Source organism: Hemitrygon akajei, chromosome 5, assembly GCF_048418815.1.
Source record: "Hemitrygon akajei chromosome 5, sHemAka1.3, whole genome shotgun sequence".
NCBI lineage: Eukaryota > Metazoa > Chordata > Chondrichthyes > Myliobatiformes > Dasyatidae > Hemitrygon > Hemitrygon akajei.
Window position 1 is genome coordinate 119,303,380 of NC_133128.1, and position 19,816 is coordinate 119,323,195.

The 19,816-nt window shown below is 45.1% G+C and overlaps 1 long non-coding RNA gene across 1 annotated transcript in view; it reads left to right on the plus strand.

Moving 5' to 3' along the window:
- The window catches only part of LOC140728110 (uncharacterized), a 171,680-nt gene that overhangs the window by 16,830 nt on the left and 135,034 nt on the right, over positions 1–19,816 (plus strand). The window contains exon 2 of the long non-coding RNA XR_012098997.1: positions 1,864–5,600. This is a non-coding gene — a long non-coding RNA (uncharacterized lncRNA). The remainder of the gene's footprint in view (positions 1–1,863; positions 5,601–19,816) is intronic.

Sequence of the window (19,816 nt, forward strand, 5' to 3'; positions counted from 1 at the left end):
AGTAATGGTGGATAATTGTTTATCGGGATGGAGGCCGGTGACTAGCGGGGTGCCTCAGGGATCTGTTTTGGGCCCAATGTTGTTTGTAATATACATAAATGATCTGGATGATGGGGTGGTAAATTGGATTAGTAAGTATGCTGATGATACTAAGGTAGGAGGTGTTGTGGATAATAAGGTGGGTTTTCAAAGCTTGCAGGGAGATTTATGCCGGTTAGAAGAATGGGCTGAACGTTGGCAGATGGAGTTTAATGCTGAGAAGTGTGAGGTTCTACATTTTGGCAGGAATAATCCAAATAGAACATACAGGGTAAATGGTAGGGCATTGAGGAATGCAGTGGAACAGAGAGATCTAGGAATAACAGTGCCTAGTTCCCTGAAGGTGGAGTCTCATGTAGATAGGGTGGTGAAGAAGGCTTTTGGAACGCTGGCCTTTATAAATCAGAGCATTGAGTACAGAAGTTGGGATGTAATTTTAAAATTGTACAAGGCATTGGTAAGGCCAAATTTGGAATATTGTGTACAGTTCTGGTCACCGAATTATAAGAAAGATATCAATAAATTAGAGAGAGTGCAGAGACAATTTACTAGGATGTTACCTGGGTTTCTGCACTTAAGTTACAGAGAAAGGTTGAACAAGTTAGGTCTCTATTCATTGGAGCGTAGAAGGTTGAGGGGGGATTTGATCGAGGTATTTAAAATTTTGAGAGGGATAGAGTTGACGTGAATAGGCTGTTTCCATTGAGAGTAGGGGAGATTCAAACGAGAGGACATGATTTGAGAGTTAGGGGGCAAAAGTTTAAGGGAAACACGAGGGGGTATTTCTTTACTCAAAGAGTGATAGCTGTGTGGAATGAGCTTCCTGTAGAAGTAGTAGAGGCCAGTTCAGTTGTGTCATTTAAGGTAAAATTGGATAGGTATATGGACAGGAAAGGAGTGGAGGGTTATGGGCTGAGTGCGGGTAGGTGGGACTAGGTGAGATTAAGAGTTCGGCATGGACTAGGAGGGCCGAGATGGCCTGTTTCCGTGCTGTGATTGTTATATGGTTATATTTAAGAGGAAGTTAGATATGGTCCTTGTGACTAAAGGGATCAGGGGGTATGGAGAGAAAGCAGGTACAGGGTTCTGAGTTGGATGATCAGCAATGATCATACTGAATGGCGGTGCAGGCTTGAAGGGCCGAATGACCTACTCCTGCACCTATTTTCTATGTTTTCAATGGGAGGAGGGCACAGAGAAAATCACACACAAAATGCTGAGGAACTCAGCAGGTCAAGCAACATCTGTGGAGGGGAATAAACGGTCAACGTTTCGGGCCAAGACCCAGACGGTGAAGAGTGAATGTCCATGGTATTACGTAGATGCACAGTGGAGAGTGTCCTGATTGGTTGTATCACAGCCTGATATGGAAACACCAATGCCCTTGAACAGAGAAGTCTACAGCACATGATGGGGTACAGCCCAGTCCATTACAGGCAAAACACTCTCCACCATTGAGCGCATCTACAAGGAACATTTCCTCAAGAAAGCATCCGTTATCAATGACCCTCCCCACCATCCATCCAGGCCATACTTTCTTCTCACTACAATCACCGGGCAGGATGAACCACCAGGTTCAGGAACAGTTATACCCCTCAACCATCAGGCTCCTGAACCAGAGGGGCTAATTCCACTCACCTCACACTGAACTGAGCCCACAACCTATAGGTACTTTCCAAGGACCCTATGACTCATGCTTTAGTATCATTATATTTAGTATCATGCTTTAGTTTCAGTATCATTTTTTATTTGCACAGTTTGTCTTCTTTTGCACATTGGTTGTTGGTCAGTCTTTGTTTATGTATGTTTCTTTTTGTACATTAGAACACAGAACAGTACAGCACAGGAACAGGCCATTCAGCCCACAGTGGTGACATGAGAACTACCTCTCCCTCAATGTTGCAAGAACAAAGGAGCTGATTGTAGACTACAGGAGGAATGGAGACGGGCTAGCCCCTATTGACGTCAATGGATCTGGGGATGAGAGGGTGAACAGCTTTTAAGCTCCTCGGCATACACATCACCGAGGAACTCGTGTGCTCTGTACACACCGGGTGTGTGATGAAAAAAAAGCACAACCACCTCTTTCACCTCAGACCATTGAAGAAGTCTGGCATGAGTCCCCAAATCTTTCTGCAGGGGCACAGTTGAGAGCATCCTGACTGGCTGCATCACTACCTGGTGTGGGAACTGTACTCCCCTCAATCGCAGGACTCTGCAGAGAGAGGTGTGGACAGCCCAGCACATCTGTGGATGTGAACTTAGTGCTCTTCAGGACATTTACAGAGACAGGTGCATAAAAAGGGCCCAAAGTATCATTGGGGACCAGATTCATCCCAACCATGAATGGTTCCAGCTGTTACCATCTGGAAAACGGTACCGCAGCATAAAAGCCAGGACCAACAGACTCTTACCACCAGGCCATCAGACTGATTAATTCATGCTGACACAACTGTATTTCTAATCTATATTGACTGTCCTGTTGTTTATCTTATTGTGCACGCTATTTATTACAAATTACTATGATTTACACATTGCACGTTCAGACGGCGATGTAAGACGTAAAGATTTTTACTGCTCACGCATGTGAAGAATGTAGGAAATAAAGTCAATTCAATTCAATTGGAAGTGTTGTGGTGAACCAAGTAAATTAGTAATGAAATGGCCAACTAAAATAATCCCTTCTGCCTACATGAGGCCCACTTCCTTCCATTTTTCCTAGATTTGTGTGCCTATTTCAATGTGCCGCAAGAGTTCCTAATGCATCTGCCTCTAGCACCACCACAGACAGTATATTCCAGGCACGCGCTGCTCCCTGTGTAGAAAGACATGGCGCTCACATCTCCTTTCATGTGCCTCACCTTAAATGCATGTATTAGACATTTCGACCCTGGGAAAATTCTATTCTATTTCTTCATTTTCCTGTGAATGCCTGCAAGAAAATGATTCTCAAGGTAGTATATGGTAACATTTACAGTATGTATTTTAATAATAAATTTACTTAGAACTTGGAAGGGCATATGGCCTGTGGAGCTGGACATGGCCAGCAGAAGTAGCTGGGTCAAGAGAGAAGAGAGGAAGGTGGAGAGGGTGACAGTTTCCAGCTGTTCAGTGGGTGCCAGAAGTCTGCTGTGACAAAGGCACCTGATCCCTCTAGGATGCCAAATCGCTGATAAACCTGTGAGGTGATCCAATTACTAAAAGGCTGCATTCTCCCAAGGTCAGTTGTAAAATACCACAGATGGTATTTGTGACATCAGCACCTCATTCACTGCCAAGATCACTGTTAAACTTCTCAAAAACAAAGCACCAGTTCAAAAGGCTCAGCCAGAAATAATTGAGAACAATTCAGTACACACCATGATCTTATCAACGGGATAAATTCTTCTGTGGCACAACATTAAAGAGTCCAGGTCATACTCTAACTAGATAGAATGAATGTGGAGAGGATGTTCCCTGTCGTGAGGGAGCCTAGGACCAGAGGGAAGAGCATCACAATAGAAGGAAATCCCTTTAGAACAGAGATGAGGAGGAATTTGTTTATCCAGAGGGTGGTGAATCTGTGGAATTTTTTTGCCACAGACAACTGTGGAGGCCAAGTCATTGGATAGATTTCCAGCAAAGTTTGATAGGTTCTTGATTGGTAAGGGTGTCAAAGGTTACAGGGGGAAGGCAGGAGGATGGGGTTGAGAGGGATAATAAATCAGCCACAATGGAATAGCAGAGCAGACTCGATGGGCCGAGTGGTCTAATTCTACTTCCATGATTTTATGATAATGACAAAGCACCTCACACCATATCTCAAAAATGTCACGTAGCAGGGTTGTGTGCTTAACATGTTAAATTCATTGGTATATGTAAACTTTTGCAGCCGTGGTTATAATTGTTCAATGTTTGTAGCTAATACAGTAGCTAGGTCTGACCTGCATTTACTTTCACATCTTTGCGAATGCCTCTATGAATCGAACTGTGAAGTACAGGTGTTGGGACGTTATGCTGACGTTGTGTAAGGTGTTGGTGAGGTGAAATTGTGTGCAGTTCTGGGCACCTACCTGCAGGGAAGGGTGTCATGGTAGCATAAGTTCAAATCCTGCCGCTGTTTTCACCATGACTGCGTGGGTCTCCGGTTCCTCCCACATTCCAAATGCACTGGTTAGGGTTAGCAAGTTATCGGCCTGCTCTGTTGGTGCTAAAGTGTGGGGGACACTTGCGGGCTGTCTAACACAGTCCTCACTGACTTGGCTTGATGGAACTGACATATTTCACTGTATGTTTTGATGCACATGTGAAAATTAAAAGCTAATCTGATCTTTAAATAAGATTGAAAGAGTGCAGCGAAAATTGACAATGATGTTGCTAAGGCTTGAGGACCTGAATTCTAGGGAAAGGTTAAAAAGGTTAGGACTTTATTTTCCAGAGCGTAGGAGAACGAGGGGAGATTTGATAAAGGTATAGAAGATTATGACAGATAAACAGGGTAAATGCAAACAGGCTTTTTCCACAGAGCTTGTGTGAGTCTGGAACTAAAGGCCAGAGGTTAAGGGTGAAAGGTGAAATATTTAAGGGTAACCTGAGGGGGATCTTCTTCACTCAGAGGGCGGTGAGAGTGTGGAATGAGGTGCCAGCTGAATGTGGGTTTGATTTCAACATTTAACAGAAGTGTGGTAAGGACACGGATGGGAGGGGTTTGGAGGGCTGTGGCCCAGGTACAGATCAATGGGACTAGGCAGAATAACAGTTCTATATGGACTAGATATTGTGCCAAAATTTTAACCTGCTGTAAGATCAACCTCAGAGTACATATAACCCACAGCACTTCATTTTTCCATCATTCATGTGCCTATATAAGTATATCTTACATGTCCCTAATGTATTTGCCTCTGACAGCCCCAACCCTTCCAGCAGTGGGTTCCTCGCACCCACCACTCTGGGTGTAAAAGCCTACCTCCCAATGCTTTCCTTCAATCACCCCCTTGTATTAGCCATTTCTGTCCTGGGAAAATGTCTCTGGCTGCCAACTCTATTACGTCCCTCATCTTAGATACCTCTGTCAACTCACTTCTTAGTCTCCTTCACGCCGAAGAGAAAAGCCCCAACTCAACCAACCAATCCTGATAAGACACACTCTCTAATCCAGGCAGTACCCTGGTAAACCTCCTCCGCACCCTCTCTAAAGCTTCCACATCCTCCCTGTAATGAGGCGACCAGAGCTGAACGCAATTTGTCGAGTTTGACCCTGAACAGTTGTTTGATTAACTCTGAGCTCCTCCTCACCCGATCCCTGTTTCTCTGACCCATGCCCCTGCAAACGGAGTGATGGTGAGCTCAGACCAACCCCCACCCCTGAGTGTGCTGCCCCCCGATTGGCTGAAGGCAGACAAAGCAAAAGGAGAGGTGTGGGATAATGCTGCACAGAAAGAGAGATAAAAGAGTCACCTAATCTTCAGATGGAAAGGAAAACGGCCGGTGTTACTGAAAGATTTATCGGATGATGGTGGATGACAGGCTGAGGTGTGAGCTGCATTCACAGAGTGTAACCAGAACCCTGCCATTGAATGAAGGTAATCCAACGCCGACATGCCTCGTCTTATCTTTCAGCAGGGTGATCAGAGCATCTGGCTGTGCCGCTAGTCTGCAGCTGACGGCTCTGTCCTGTTCACAGCCCCTCCCACGGTTTCTGATTTCCACCTGCCCTCCCTTGTTGTTGGAGGATGAGGCAACGGCCCCCAGTCCAACACTTCCCAACATCGAACACCCAGCTCCTGGCTCTCCCAGACCTGATACCCAAACCCCCTCCCAAGTCCTCATCCCAATTCCAACATCCAACACCCAGCACCCGACCACACCCAGCTCCCGGCTCACCCAGACCTGACACGCAACCCCCCCCCCACCCAAATCCTCATCCAACACCCAGCTCCCAACTCACTCAGACCTGACACTTAACCCCCTCCCAAATCTTCACCCCATACCAACATCCAACACCCAGCTCCCGAGTCACCCAGACCTAACACGAAACCCTCCCAGCCCAAATCCTCATCCCAATCCCAATATCCAACACCCAGCTCCTGACTCATCCAGATCTGATGCCCAACCCCCACACCCAAATTCTCACTCCAATCCCAACATCCAATACCCAACCCCCACTTAAACCCCCATCCCAATCCCAGCACCCACAAGCCCATCACTCAACCCATGATAGGTTTAGAAGGATATAGCCAAACACAGGCAAATTGGACTATCTCAAGTAGACACCTTGGTCAGCATGGACAATTTGGGCCGAAGGGCCAGTTTTCATGTTGTATTTCTCTATGACTCAGTCTGGTTTACCAGAGAGAGATTAGGGTCTTACTCCAGAGATAAACAGCTTTTGCCCCAGGATGTAATACGGAGTCAACATGATGCATCATTGTGAGCATGCTGTTTATGTGACGGGTCTGTACTTTATATCGGCTCCTCCAGGTCTTCCACATTGTCCTTCTTGTGGCTGATGGTGGGCGGGTGATCTGTGTGTGGGTTGGGCGGGGGATGGGATTTTTTGATACTACTGTCGCTGTTCTTCTTTGCAAGTGAGGTGGCTGGTTGCTGTATTTTCTGTTGGGAAGTGGGGGTTGGCATTTGTTATTGTTATATTGCTGTTTTTTTCTGTGGGGGTGGATTATTACTGGAGATGTTTTTTTCTGCGTGGGACGGGTTTGGGGATTGTTACTGTGACATTGCTTTTTTTTCTATGGGGAGGGGTCATGGATTTTTACTGTAATTGTTTTTTTCTGGCGGGAAGAGAGTCAGGGATTGTATTATGGTTGCTGTTTTTTTCTGTGGGCGAGGGGGTTGGGGATTGTTATTGTTATATTGCTGTTTTTTCTGTGGGGGTGTCAGCAATTGTTATTATTGCTGTTTTTTTCTGTGGGGGTGGATTATTACTGGAGATGTTTTTTTCTGCGTGGGACGGGTTTGGGGATTGTTACTGTGACATTGCTTTTTTTTTCTATGGGGAGGGGTCATGGATTTTTACTGTAATTGTTTTTTTCTGGCGGGAAGAGAGTCAGGGATTGTATTATGGTTGCTGTTTTTTTCTGTGGGCGAGGGGGTTGGGGATTGTTATTGTTATATTGCTGTTTTTTCTGTGGGGGTGTCAGCAATTGTTATTATTGCTGTTTTTTTCTGCAGGGAGGAGGTCGGCGATTGTTTTTGTTACTATCGCTGATTTTTCTGCAGTGGAAGGGGTGGGGATTCGGGGGTCTGTGATCTTTGCTTCTTTTATTTTTTCATGTGTACTTGGTGGCCATCTGGTGAAGACAGATATCAGAGTTGTATTGTACGTGTATACCTTGACAATAAAATGAACCTTAACCCTTGATGCTCTGTTGGCGCTGAAATGCGTGGTGACACTTGCGAGCTGCCCCCAGCACAAACTTCAGTTGTGTTAGTTGACAATACAAACAATTAATTTGGTGTGCATGTGATAAATAAATGAATCTGAATTTAAATCTGCAGCCTTGTATCAACCAGAAATGTCGGAATGTTTTTGGCAACAAAAGACGATATACTAACTAAAGTGAGAACTGTGTCTTGCCAAATGGAAATCAACTCTCACCAAAAGTCAGACTATTTTCAATGGGAGGTCGTCACTAACAATTCCCTCCCACGTAGTCCTCCATTTTTCCTTCATCCATGTTCCTATGTAAGAGGCTCTTACAGCAGGAGTCTCCGAACAGGAATTCTGGGACCCCATTACCTGCATTTGACCTGTGTCACTTCTCACCTTTCCTACCCCCGTCCCTGTAAAAGTCCCTGTGGAACACTGCTGTCTGCTGACCTCCAGGCAGAATACAGCCAGCCTCCGTCTTCAGTGGGCAAGTCAGCTCTGAATCTGTGCTGCCAAGTTTCCCTGATGCCATACCTCCTGACTCTCTGAATGAGCCTGTCACAGGGAACGTTATCAAACTCCATACTAAAAATTAATTGCACCACATATCCATTACTCTACCGTCATCGAACGGTTTTGACACTACCTCGAACGATTTGATCGGGCTCATGAGGCAATACCTGCCCTGGTGAGTTGTTACACTGGGAGAGGAGTCTCTTGTCTGCAGCATGCGGAGCTGACCACCATTTCTGGTGATTATCTACACTCATCACATTGTCTACATTAGACCTGTGTCATCTTCACCTTTTCTACCTGTCTAAATCGAGAGTATCCTGAGCAGCTGCATCACTGCCTGGTTCAGAAATTGCACCATCTCGGATCGCAAGACCCTGCAGCGGATTGTGAGGTCAGCTGAGAAGATCATCGGGGTCTCTCTTCCCACCATTACAGACATTTACACTACACGCTATATCCGCAAAGGAAACAGCATTATGAAGGACCCCATGCACCCCTCATACAAACTCTTCTCCCTCCTGCCATCTGGGAAAAGGCTCCGAAGCATTCGGGCTCTCACGCCCAGACTATCTAACAGTTTCTTCCCCCAAGCTATCAGACTCCTCAATACCCAGAGCCTGGACTGACACCTTACTGCCCCATTGTCCTGTTTATTATTTATTGTAATGCCTGCACTGTTTTGTGCACCTTATGCAGTCCTGGGTAGGTCTGTAGTCTAGTGTAGTTTTTTTCTGTGTTGTTTTTTACGTAGTTCAGTCTAGTTTTTGTACTGTTTCCTGTAACACCATGGTCCTGAAAAAACGTTGTCTCATTTTTACTATGTACTGTACCAGCAGTAATGGTCGAATTGACAATAAGAAGTGACCTGACTTGACTTGACTAATACCGTAATTGTACCCACGTCCGCCACTCTGTCCGGTAGCTCAGTCCCATGCACCCTCCACCCACTCTGTACTTGCCATATGCATTCATGTGTACATGGAATATAGAACCATTTACAGAAGAGCCAAAGTTGTCCTTGCGCCCGCTCATTCGTGCTTTCAATCTTTTGTATCTCTGCCCGATGGGACAGAGCTGAAGAGAGGATGTTCTGGGGTGGGTGGGGGCTTTGATTACACTGGCTGCTTTCCTGAGGCAGTTCCGTGATGTGCTGGGCTGTGTCCACAACTATCTGCAGTTTAATGTGGTTAGAGCCGTGATGCATCTGGATCTTTACTGCAAGAGCAAGGTAAAGCATTAACTGATGCTACGCAGAAAGTGCAGTGCAGGTAGACAATGTCATAATGATCAGGTCTCTGTTTTTTTCATCTGCTAACCACACTGGTTTATTTAGTCCATAAGACATAGGAGCAGAATTAGGGCATTCCAACATGGTTAATTTATTATCCCTCTCAACCCCATTCTCCTGTCTTCTCTCCATAACCTTTGACACCCTGACTAATCTAGAACCTGCCAAACTCCACATTAAATATACTCAGCGACTTGGCCTCCACGCCGTTATTTGGCAATTAATTCCACAGATGCCAGTGAAAATCTTCCTCATCTCTGTTCTAAATAGATGACTCTTTTTTGAGGCTCTTCCCTCTGGTCCTGGATTCACCCACATTCTCTCCACATCCACTCTGTCTAGGCCTTTCAATACTCGATAGGTTTCAGTGAGGTGCCCCCATCATCCTTCTACAGGCCCAGAGCTATCAAATGCTCCTCACATGTTAGCCCTTTTATTCCTGGGATCATTCTCATGTGCCTCCCCTGGACCCTCTCCAATGCCAGCATATCTTTTCTTGGATAAGGGGCACAAAGCTGCTCACGGTACTTCAAGTGCAATGTGACCAAAGCCTTATAAAGATTCAGCATTACATTCTTACTCTTATATTCTAATCCTCTCGCAATGGATGAACTTCCCACAATCCAGCGCAACTTAAGCTTGAAAGAGTTTGAAAAAAATTTACAACAACGTTGCCAGGACTTAAGGCTCAAAGTTATAGGGAAAGATTGAGTAGGTTCTTTGGAGCGTAGAAGTTTGAGGAGGGACTTGATAGAGGTATTTAAAATAATGAGGGGGATAGATCGAGTTGACATGGATAGGCTTTTTCCATTGGGAGTATGGGAGATTCAAACAAGAGGACATGATCTGAGAGTTAGGGGGCAAAAGTTTAAGGGTTACATGAGGGGGAATTTCTTTACTCAGAGAGTGGTAGCTGTGTGGAATGAGCTTCCAGTAGAAGTGGTAGAGGCAGGTTCGGTATTTTCATTTAAAGTAAAATTGGATAGGCCTATGGACAGGAAAGGAATGGGGGGTTATGGGCTGAGTGTGGCACGGACTAGAAGGGCCGAGATGGCCTGTTTCCGTGCTGTAATTGTTATACGGTTATAGGTTTAAACTTTATTCCCAGGAATGTAGGAGAATGAGGGGAGATTTGATAGAGGTATACAAAATTATGAGAGGTATAGATAGGGTAAATACATGCAGGCTTTTCCCACTGAGATTGGGTGAGACCAGAACTAGAGATCATAGGCTAAAGATGAAAGGTGAAATATGTAAGGGGAACCTGGGGAGGGGGGTAACTTCTTTTCTCAGAGGGCAATGCACGCTGACAGTGGAAGTGGTGGATGTGGGTTTGATTGTAACATTTAAGAGAAGTCTTGATAAGTACATGGAAGGGAGAGTTATGGAGGGCTATGGTCCTGGTGCAAGTCAATGGGACTAGACAGAATAACAGTTTGGCATGAAGTAGATGGGCTGAAGGGCCTGTTTCTGTGATATAGTGCTCCATGACTCTAGCTGCAGAGTACATGCAGTGTAGGTCGACAATAAAGTGCAAAATCATAATGATCTACTCTCTTCTTTCACTGCTAACCATGTTTTTTCCCTCAGTCCAATTTGCCCTAATCTTGTTCAATAGCCTCTTTGTGGAACCTTGTGTGTGCAAGCTCCACACAGGCAGCAGGGTTGAACCCAGGTCACTGAGTGGTGGGGCAGGAAGACGATCTACATCGCTTGTCTGCTATTGTTGGCATACCGCTTTCTACTCCACTTTTTGTGCCCTCAAAAGACACTGAACAGATTTCTCAGACGTGACTTCCCTTTCATAAGTTGAGGATATCTCAACCCAGTTTTGTTATTATTTCCTTCATACCCAGTTACCCATTCCTTAATAATAGATCCTGGCATTGTCAATATTACTGTTGGTGTCAACTGATACTACTGGGAACCGCAGGTAAAATGTCTCGTCAGACAGCAGCACGGCCCCTTACCAAAAAGAGAATAGTCTCTTTGCATCTGAAACCGGAGAATAGGGGAGTCAGTTACCAACCTAAGAACGGTCTCAAGCCCTCAGGGAGAAAGAACTCTGACGACAGCTTCATGAATGGAAGAGGCTCAATGCATCACCATCTGCTATGGAGTCGCCAGTGCACAAGATCAGGAAAAGCCGCAGGGGGTTGTAAACTCAGCCACTCCACGATAGGTACTAGCATCCCCACCATCGAGGACATCTTCAAAATTCGACGCCTCGAAAAGACAACATCCACCACTAAGGACCCCCACCACCCAGGAAATGCCTTCTTCTCATTACTACCATCAGGGAGGAGGTACTGGAGCCTGAAGACACACACTCAACGTTTTAGGAACAACTTTTTCCCTTCTGCCATCAGATTGGTCCTTTAACCCATTATTTGCTGTCATTTTGCTCTGCTTGTCTATTCTTCCTTACTGTAAATAACAGTAATTCTTTATGTCCTGCACTGTACTGCTACTGCAAATCAACCAATTTCACAACATGTTAGTGATAATAAATCTCATTGGGATTGAGCTCAGGGGCCATAAGGTAATGTTGCAGCTCTATGAATCTCTGGTTAGACCACACTTTGCTCTGAATGCTGCCCGCTTGCTTTTATTGTCTACACGGCTTGTTTTTCCTCTCTCTGCACAGTGGGTGTTGGTTGGATTATTCTAACTGGGTTCTTGTTTCGTGGCTGCCTGTAAGAAGGCGAATCTCAGAGTTGTATTATGTACACATACTTTGATAATAAATGTACTTTGAACTTTGAACTTGGAGTATTGTGTTCAGTTCTGGTCACTTCTTTATAGAAAGGACCTGGAAGCCCTGGAGAGGGTGCAGAGGAGATTCTAAAGGATACTGCCTGGACTAGAGGGCATGCCTAATGAGAATAGGCTGAGTGAACTCGGGCTTTTCTCTCTGGAGTGAAGGAGGATGAGAGGTGACTTGATAAAGGTGTATAAGATGATAAGTGGCACAGATCAAGTGGATAGCCAGAAATTTTTTCCCAGATGGAAATGGCTAATATGAGGTGGCATAATTTTAAGGTGATTGGAGAAAAGTTTAGGGGCGATGACAGAGGTAACTGTAGGTTTTTTTACACAGAGAGGGCAATGTGCATGGAGCACACTACTAGGGGTGGTGCATGGATGATAGAACCAGAGGGAAAGGTTAGATTGATCTTGGAATACATTAAAAGGTTGGCACAGCATTGTGGACCAAATGACCTTTACTGTGCTGTAGAATTCTATCATTCTGATTGCGATTCTGAGCAAGATTCGGCAATGGGGAAAAAGTCCGTTCACAGTAGAGAGAGAAACTCCTTATCAGCAGAGAATAAATTCACACCCAGCCTCCTTCCACTGGGAGAGTTTTTCACAAAGAGGAACACAGCCTCTAAGTTAGCTCTTTTATCAAGAGGGTAACACCCTGCCATCGGTGAGAGAATGGCCTCTAGACAATGGAAGGAAGTCACTTAAAGTTCAAAGTTAGTTTATTATCAACATGAGATTCATTTTCTTATGGGTATTCATAATAGACACAAAGAAATTTCAGTTTCAAGTTGAAGTTCATGTTTAATTCCGTTATCATTCAACCATACACGGGTACACCGCCAAATGAAACAACTTTCCTCTGGACCAAGGTGCACAGCAGAGTACGTACAACCGACACACAACACTTAAAGTAATATTACCTCAAATAATGAGGTGCATTTACAACACAAGTAAACACTACCGGCACTTCATATGTGGTGAGGCCCAGGTGGTGGCAGGGATTTCAGTAGCCTCACGGTCTGGGGGAAGAGACTGTTTCCCAACCTGGCTGTCCGTGTCCTATTGCTACAGTACCTCCTGCCCGATGGTAGGGGGTCAAAGAGATTGTCGGACAGATGGGAGGGATCATTGGCAATCCTAAGCGCCCTGCAGAAACTGCACCCCTGCCTGATAAATTTCTCGGATGGGTAGAGGAGAGATCCCATACTCTCAGCAGTCCTTACAATCCTCTGTGGGGACTTGCGGTCAGAACTAATTCCTGCACCGGACAGCGATGCAGCTGGTCAGGATGCTTACAGTGGGGCTCCCGTAAAAGTTGGCTAGAATGGCGGGGGGGGGGGGTGCGGGGGAAGCCCTTTCTTGCCTCAATCTCCTCAGGAAGTGGAGACACTTCTGTGCTTTCTTGACTAAAGAGTCGGTGTTGAGGGATGGAGTATGATCGTACATTATGAGCACTTACAGAAAATTTGTTCTCCCATCTGTCTACAGACGAGTTGTTTATGTGCAGAGGACTGGTCAGCCTGTACCGTCCTAAAGTCCACCATCATCTCTTTAGTCTTGTTCACATTAAGACTCAAGATGTTGTGCTCACACCCTTTTACCAGCTGCTCTACCTCCTGTCTGTGTGGAATCTCGTCGCTGTTGTCAGACACTGTTGTGTCATCAGTAAACATGATGATTTGGGTTGAACTGGATCGAGCAGTACACTCATGCATCAGCCTTGGGGTACACTGGTCCTTAGAGTGACACAGCTGGCAATGCAGACTGACTGTGGTCTTTCTGCCGAGATGTCCAAGATCCAGTTATAGAGACGGGTGTTGAAACTCAATGAGTACAGTTTACCCACCAGCTTCTGAGGGATGATCACACTGAAGTCAATAAACAGTATCCTGGTGGTACGAGGTGCTGTTTTCCAAGTGGGACTGGATGGAGTGAGGTGCCGAGCTGTGGTATCAGCAGTGAGTGATGAGTGAACTGGAAAAGGTCCAATGTCGCAGGAAGATGGGATTTAATGTCATTCATAACCAGCACTTCATTGCTATTGAAGTCAGTGCCACTGGACAGTGGTCATTAAGGCAGGTTAGTCACCCTTTTGGCCACCATGGTAACGGTGGCTGTCTTAAAGCCTATGGGAACACTGGACTGTTTGAAAGAGATGTTGAAGATGCCTGTTAGAACCCACAATTTTATGTGGGTTCACCGTGAAAGGCAGGACCTCCAGGGTAGTAATCGCTGGTTTACTACTGGCGCCATGAGCCAGTGAGGATGATTTGGTGGATGACTGTGTGGCTGAGGAACTGGTGCAGGAGCAGGGCTTCAGATTTATGGATCATTGGGATTTCTTCTGATGAAGGTATTACATGTACAAAAGGGATGGGTCACAGCTTCCAAGGGGAACCGATAGGTATGTTTGTTAGAGCTGTTGGGGAGGGTTTAAACTAATTTGGTGGTGTGATTGGGCTTAGAATAGAGCAGCTGGTATGCGTAGTGGGACTGTAAAGAAGGACAGGCAGATTATAGGGCAAATTTGCGGGCAATGAGATGAGTCATGGGGACAAAAAGGGGGACAAAATCAAAAAGAGTAACAAATATGGGACTGAAAGAGTTACATTTGAATGCACATTGTATACGGAATAAGATAGAAGACCTTGTAGCACAGTTATAAATTGGTAAATATGATGTTACGGGCATCACTGTGTCGTGGCTGAAAGAACATCACAATTGGGAGCATAACATTGAAGGACACACATTGTATTGAAAGGACAGGCAGGTAGGCAGAGTGGGAAGCGTGGCTCAGAAGAGATAAAATGAAATCAAATCCTTAGAAATAGGTGACGTAGCATGAGAAGATGTAGAATCCTTGTGGGTAGAGTTGAGAAACTGCAGGGGTAAATGGAGGCCTCTGAACAGTAGCCAGGATGGGCTACAATTTACAACGGGAGATAGGAAATGTATGTCGAAAGGATAGTCATGGAGGATTTCAATATGCAAGTAGATTGGAAAAATCAGCCTGGTGCTCAACTTCAAGAGAGAGAATTTTTAGAACACCTACAATATGGCTTTTTGGAGCAGCTTTTGGCTGAGCCCACTGGGGGAAAAGATTTTGTGGATTAGGTGTTGTGTAATGAACCATGTTAGTGAGCTTAAGGTAAAGAAACCCTTAGGAGACAATGATCATAATACGATAGTCTTCACCCTGCATTTTGAGAAGGGGAAGCTAAAGTCAGATGTATTAGTTTTACAGTGGAGTAAAGGCATGAGAGAGGAGCTGGCCAAAGTTGATTGGAAGGGAATACTAGCAGGGACGACGGCTGAACAGCAATTCAGAGGGAACAGGATAGATACATCCCAAAGAAGTATTCTAAAGGCAGGATGATGCAACTGTGGCTGACAAGGGAAGTCAAAAACAACATTAAAACCAAAGAGAGGACACATCCCATATAATAGAGCAAAAATTAGTGGGAAGTTAGAGTATTGGGAAGCTTTTAAAAACCAACAGAAAGCAACTAATAAGTCATAAGGAGGGATAAGATGACAAGCTATCCAATAATATCAAAGAGGATACCAAAAGAATTTTCAGATATATAAACAGTAAAAGAGGGTGAGAGTAGGTATCAGACCTCTGGAAAATGACACGGGAGGACAAGGAAAAGGCAGATGAAATAAATAAATATTTTGCATCAGGCTCCCTGTGGAAAACACTAGCTGTATGCCAAAGGCTCAAGAGAGTTGGCAGAAGTGCATGTAGTTGCTATTACTAAGGAGAACGTGCTTGGGAAGGTGAAAGGTCTGAAGGTAGATAAGTCACCTGGACGACCCCTCAGGGTTTTGAAAAAGGGAGCTGAAGAAATTGTGGAGACGTTAGTAATGGTCTTTCAAGAAAAGAAAAGTGAAAGCTGTCATTTGTGTGACCAACCAACACAGTCTGAGGATGTGCAGGGAGCAGCCATACATTCTGGCACCAACATAGCATGCTCACGATGACTGGCAGAACAACGTAGAACACAACACAACAGAGCAGAGCAAGAAACAAAACAGCAACAGCAAAACAAGTCCTCTTCCTCCCTCACACCCACTCACACAAACGGTCAGTCCTCCAAATTCAGGACAGGCCTCTAGTCTCCAGACCTCAGAAATACACTATGACCTGACTACAGTGTGATCCCTGACCCCATTACAAACTGAGACCTGTGTATGAGATCATAAGACTATAAGACATAGGATCAGAATTAGGCCATTCAGCCCAGCGAGTTTGCTCCACCATTCCATCATGGCAGATTTATTATTTCTCTCAACTCCATTTTCCTGCTTTCCGCAATATTTGATACTCTGACTAATCAAGAACTTATCAACCTCTGCTTTAATATACTCAGTGACTTGGCCTCCGCAAACATCCATAGTAATGAATTCCACAATTCACCATCCTCTGGCTAAAGAAATTCTTCTGTGTTGTAAATGAACACCCCTCTGTTCTGAGGCTATACCCTCTGATCCCAGACTCCCCACTATAGGAAACATCTTCTCCACATCCACTCTATCTTGGCCTTTCAATATTCAATAGAATAAATTGAGATCCCCCTTCATTCTTCTAAACTCCAGCAAGTACAAGCCCAGAGCCATCAAAGCTCATACATTATATTCCTGGGATTGTTCTTGTGAGCCCCTCTAGATCCTCTCTAATGCCAGCCTATAATTTCTTAGATAAGGGGCTCAAAACTGCTCACTATACTCCAAGTGCGGTCTGACTAATGCCTTATAAAGCTTCATCTTTGTATCCTTGCTCTTATAATAGTGTGGATAATTTTAGAGAGTTGGAGACAAGTTCCTTGTGGAGTTTATGCGCCTGTTTTAAAAAGCAAGCAGGGCCTGTAGAGATTAGTTTACTGGGCAGGAGATTGCTTGGTTTATTCATAATTTAGCACGGGCCAATAAAAAGAAGCAAATTGTGAGCAGAGTGGCCATTGTGGGAGCGGGCACTGTTGGAGTGGGCTGGGTTAGAGTGGGAGTCTTTGGCTCGGCAAGAATAGGCAAAGGCTCTAAGTAATTTTCCAGTAAGTTCTTTTTTCTCTTTGTCTATTAGTAGATAGTGCATTGAGAATGGATCCAGGATTGTGTTGTGTTCTTTGTGTGAGCTGTGAGAATGCTGGAAGACCTCCAGTCTCCCTTATAACTACATCTGCATGAAATGTTTTGATCTGCAGTTCCTTAGAGTCTGCGTTGAGGAATTGGAACTGCAGCTCTATGAACTACAGCTCATAGGGAAGAATGAAGAGGTGATCGATAGGAATGACAGAGAGGTAGTCACCCCTAACTGGGTGACTGTTAGGAGGAAAATGGAATAGGTAACCAGTGTAGAGTACCATAGTGGTTGTTCACCACAAATAATAAGTGTACCACTTTGGAGGGGGAAACGACCTACAGGGGGAAGCTGCAGTGGTCGGATCTCTAGCACTGAGTTTGGTTCTGTGGCTTAGAAAGGCGGGGAGGAGCGGAGTGCAGTACTGATTGGGGATTCCATAGTTAGCACAGCAGACAGGAGATTCTGTGGATGTGAAAGAAACACCCAGCTGATTTGTGCAAAGGGTAGGAATGTCTCGGATCCTGTCCACAGCATTCTAAAGGGAGGGGGTGAATAACCAGAAGTCATTGGTACCAACAGTATAGGTAGGAATAGGGAGGAGGTCCTGAAGACAGAATATCAGGAGTTAGGTAGTAAGATAAAAAACAGGACCTCAAAGGTAAAGTAATCTCTGGATTGCCAACCACCGACTCAAACTGCAATTTATCCTTTAGGGCAGGGGTGTCAAACTCATTTTAGGTCACGGGCCGGATTGAGCAAAATGCAGCTTCATGCGGGCCGGATCAGTCGGACGCGTGCGAACGCAGCTTTCGTTGCCTCCGTTTTTTCAGCCTGCTCTCATGTGTCTCAGTCTCTGCTATAACTACAAAGTGTTTCACTTTACAAATTCCGTTTCTTATGAAGAAGACTGCCGAGCAAGACTGCCGAATAAACACTAAAAACCCTGAAAACCTGGTACCTGAATAAACGCAGCATTAGCCATATCATACGCCATAGGCGCTTCGATTACTGGGGCCAGCTTTAATAGTAATTAGATATTATCTCGCGGGCCAAAGATAATTCCACCGCGGGCCGGATTTGGCCCGCGGGCCTTGAGTTTGACATATATGCTTTAGGGAGTCGTGCATGAAGACTCCCAAGTCCCCTTGCACCTCTGATGACTGAATTTGCTGCCTGTTTAGAAAGCAGTCCATGCCTTTATGCCTTCTACCAAAGTGCATGACCAGACACTTCCCTACACTACCTTCTTTGCCCATTCTCCTAATCTGTCTGTCCGACCTTCAAGAGGACAGTAAAACTGCTGAGAGGATCACTGGGGTCTCCCTCCTCCCTATTTCTGACATTTAGTGGGAGCATTGCAGACTAAGTGCCCAAAGTATTGTTGAGGATCATTAACCCCCCCCTCCCCCGACAATCTCTTTGACCCATTAAGTCAGGAAGGAGGTACAAGAGCATCAGGATTCAGACTGCCAGACAGGGTGACAGCTTCTTCCATCAGGCTGAGACTAATGAATACCCTGTTACCACCAGGATCCAGTCACCAGGACAGCGAGCTGTTTACTGTTCTGTTCCTGTTTTCTGCTAGCATGTGCTGCCCTTTGCTACATGCATTTGAAATTATATTTTATACACTTTTTTATGGTATAATATTTTGGTTTATGTGCTGCGTGTGATGTGTTTTGAGGGTACACCGTGGTCCGGGGAAACATCGCTTTGCTCGATTGTACAGTCGGTTGACATTAAACTTGAACTTCCCTGAATCCTCAGCACTCCCTGCCCCTCCACCTATCCTTGCTTCATTCTCAGTGCATGTTCACCCGCACCATCTTTAAGGTTAGAGACAGAACCCTTACCAAGAGCAAACATTCTCCTGAACTGAAGACTCTTTCTTGCCAATGGGAAAACAGTTATTCACCAACAAGAGACTCGTCCCGTACAGAGGACAGAATAGTTTCCTACCAAGGAGACGTGTGGGACCAGTTTTTTTTACACATAGAGTGGTGGGTGCCTGGAGTGGTAGTGGGGATATATATGACAGAAGAGTTTAAGTGTTTCATAATCGAGCACATAAATACATGGGAAATTGAGGGATGTGGACCATGTGTCGGCAGAAGGGGTTAGTTTAGTTAGGCATTTAATTACTAGTTGAAATAGTCTGGCATGACATAGTGGACCGAAGGACCTGTTCCTGTGCTTTGTTTATAGCTCTCCAAGGTGAGATCAGGCTGTCACCAAGAGGAGAACTGTTCTGTAATGAGAAAAGATCAGCTTCTGACAAAAACTCAAGAGATTCTGCAAATGCTGGAAGTCCAGAGGAACACTCACAAAATGCTGGAGGAACTCAGCAGGTCAGGCAGCATCTATGCAAAGGAATAAGGAGATGATGCTTCAGGCTGAGAGCATCAGAATGAGGGGTCTCGATCTGAAATGTTTATTCTTTATTCTTGTCCATAGGTGCTGCCTGACCTCCTGGGTTCCTCCAGTATTTTGAATTGTAACTCCAATTTCTTAACAATAGGAGAAAAGCTCATTACCAGTGGGAGAGACAGACTTTTAACAAGTCTCTTCCAATGGAGTAGACCTACTGAGACTAAAGGTCAGCCTACTACAAAGTGGGAGAACGAACACGAAATCTAGGGAGATCGGTCTCGTATCAAAGGTAAAACTGCTGCTTCCCAATGAGAAAACATCCTCATTCATGAGCAAACGGCCTCTCTCCCACAGATTAGCGTCTCTCCCACACAGCTGTAACAGGTCC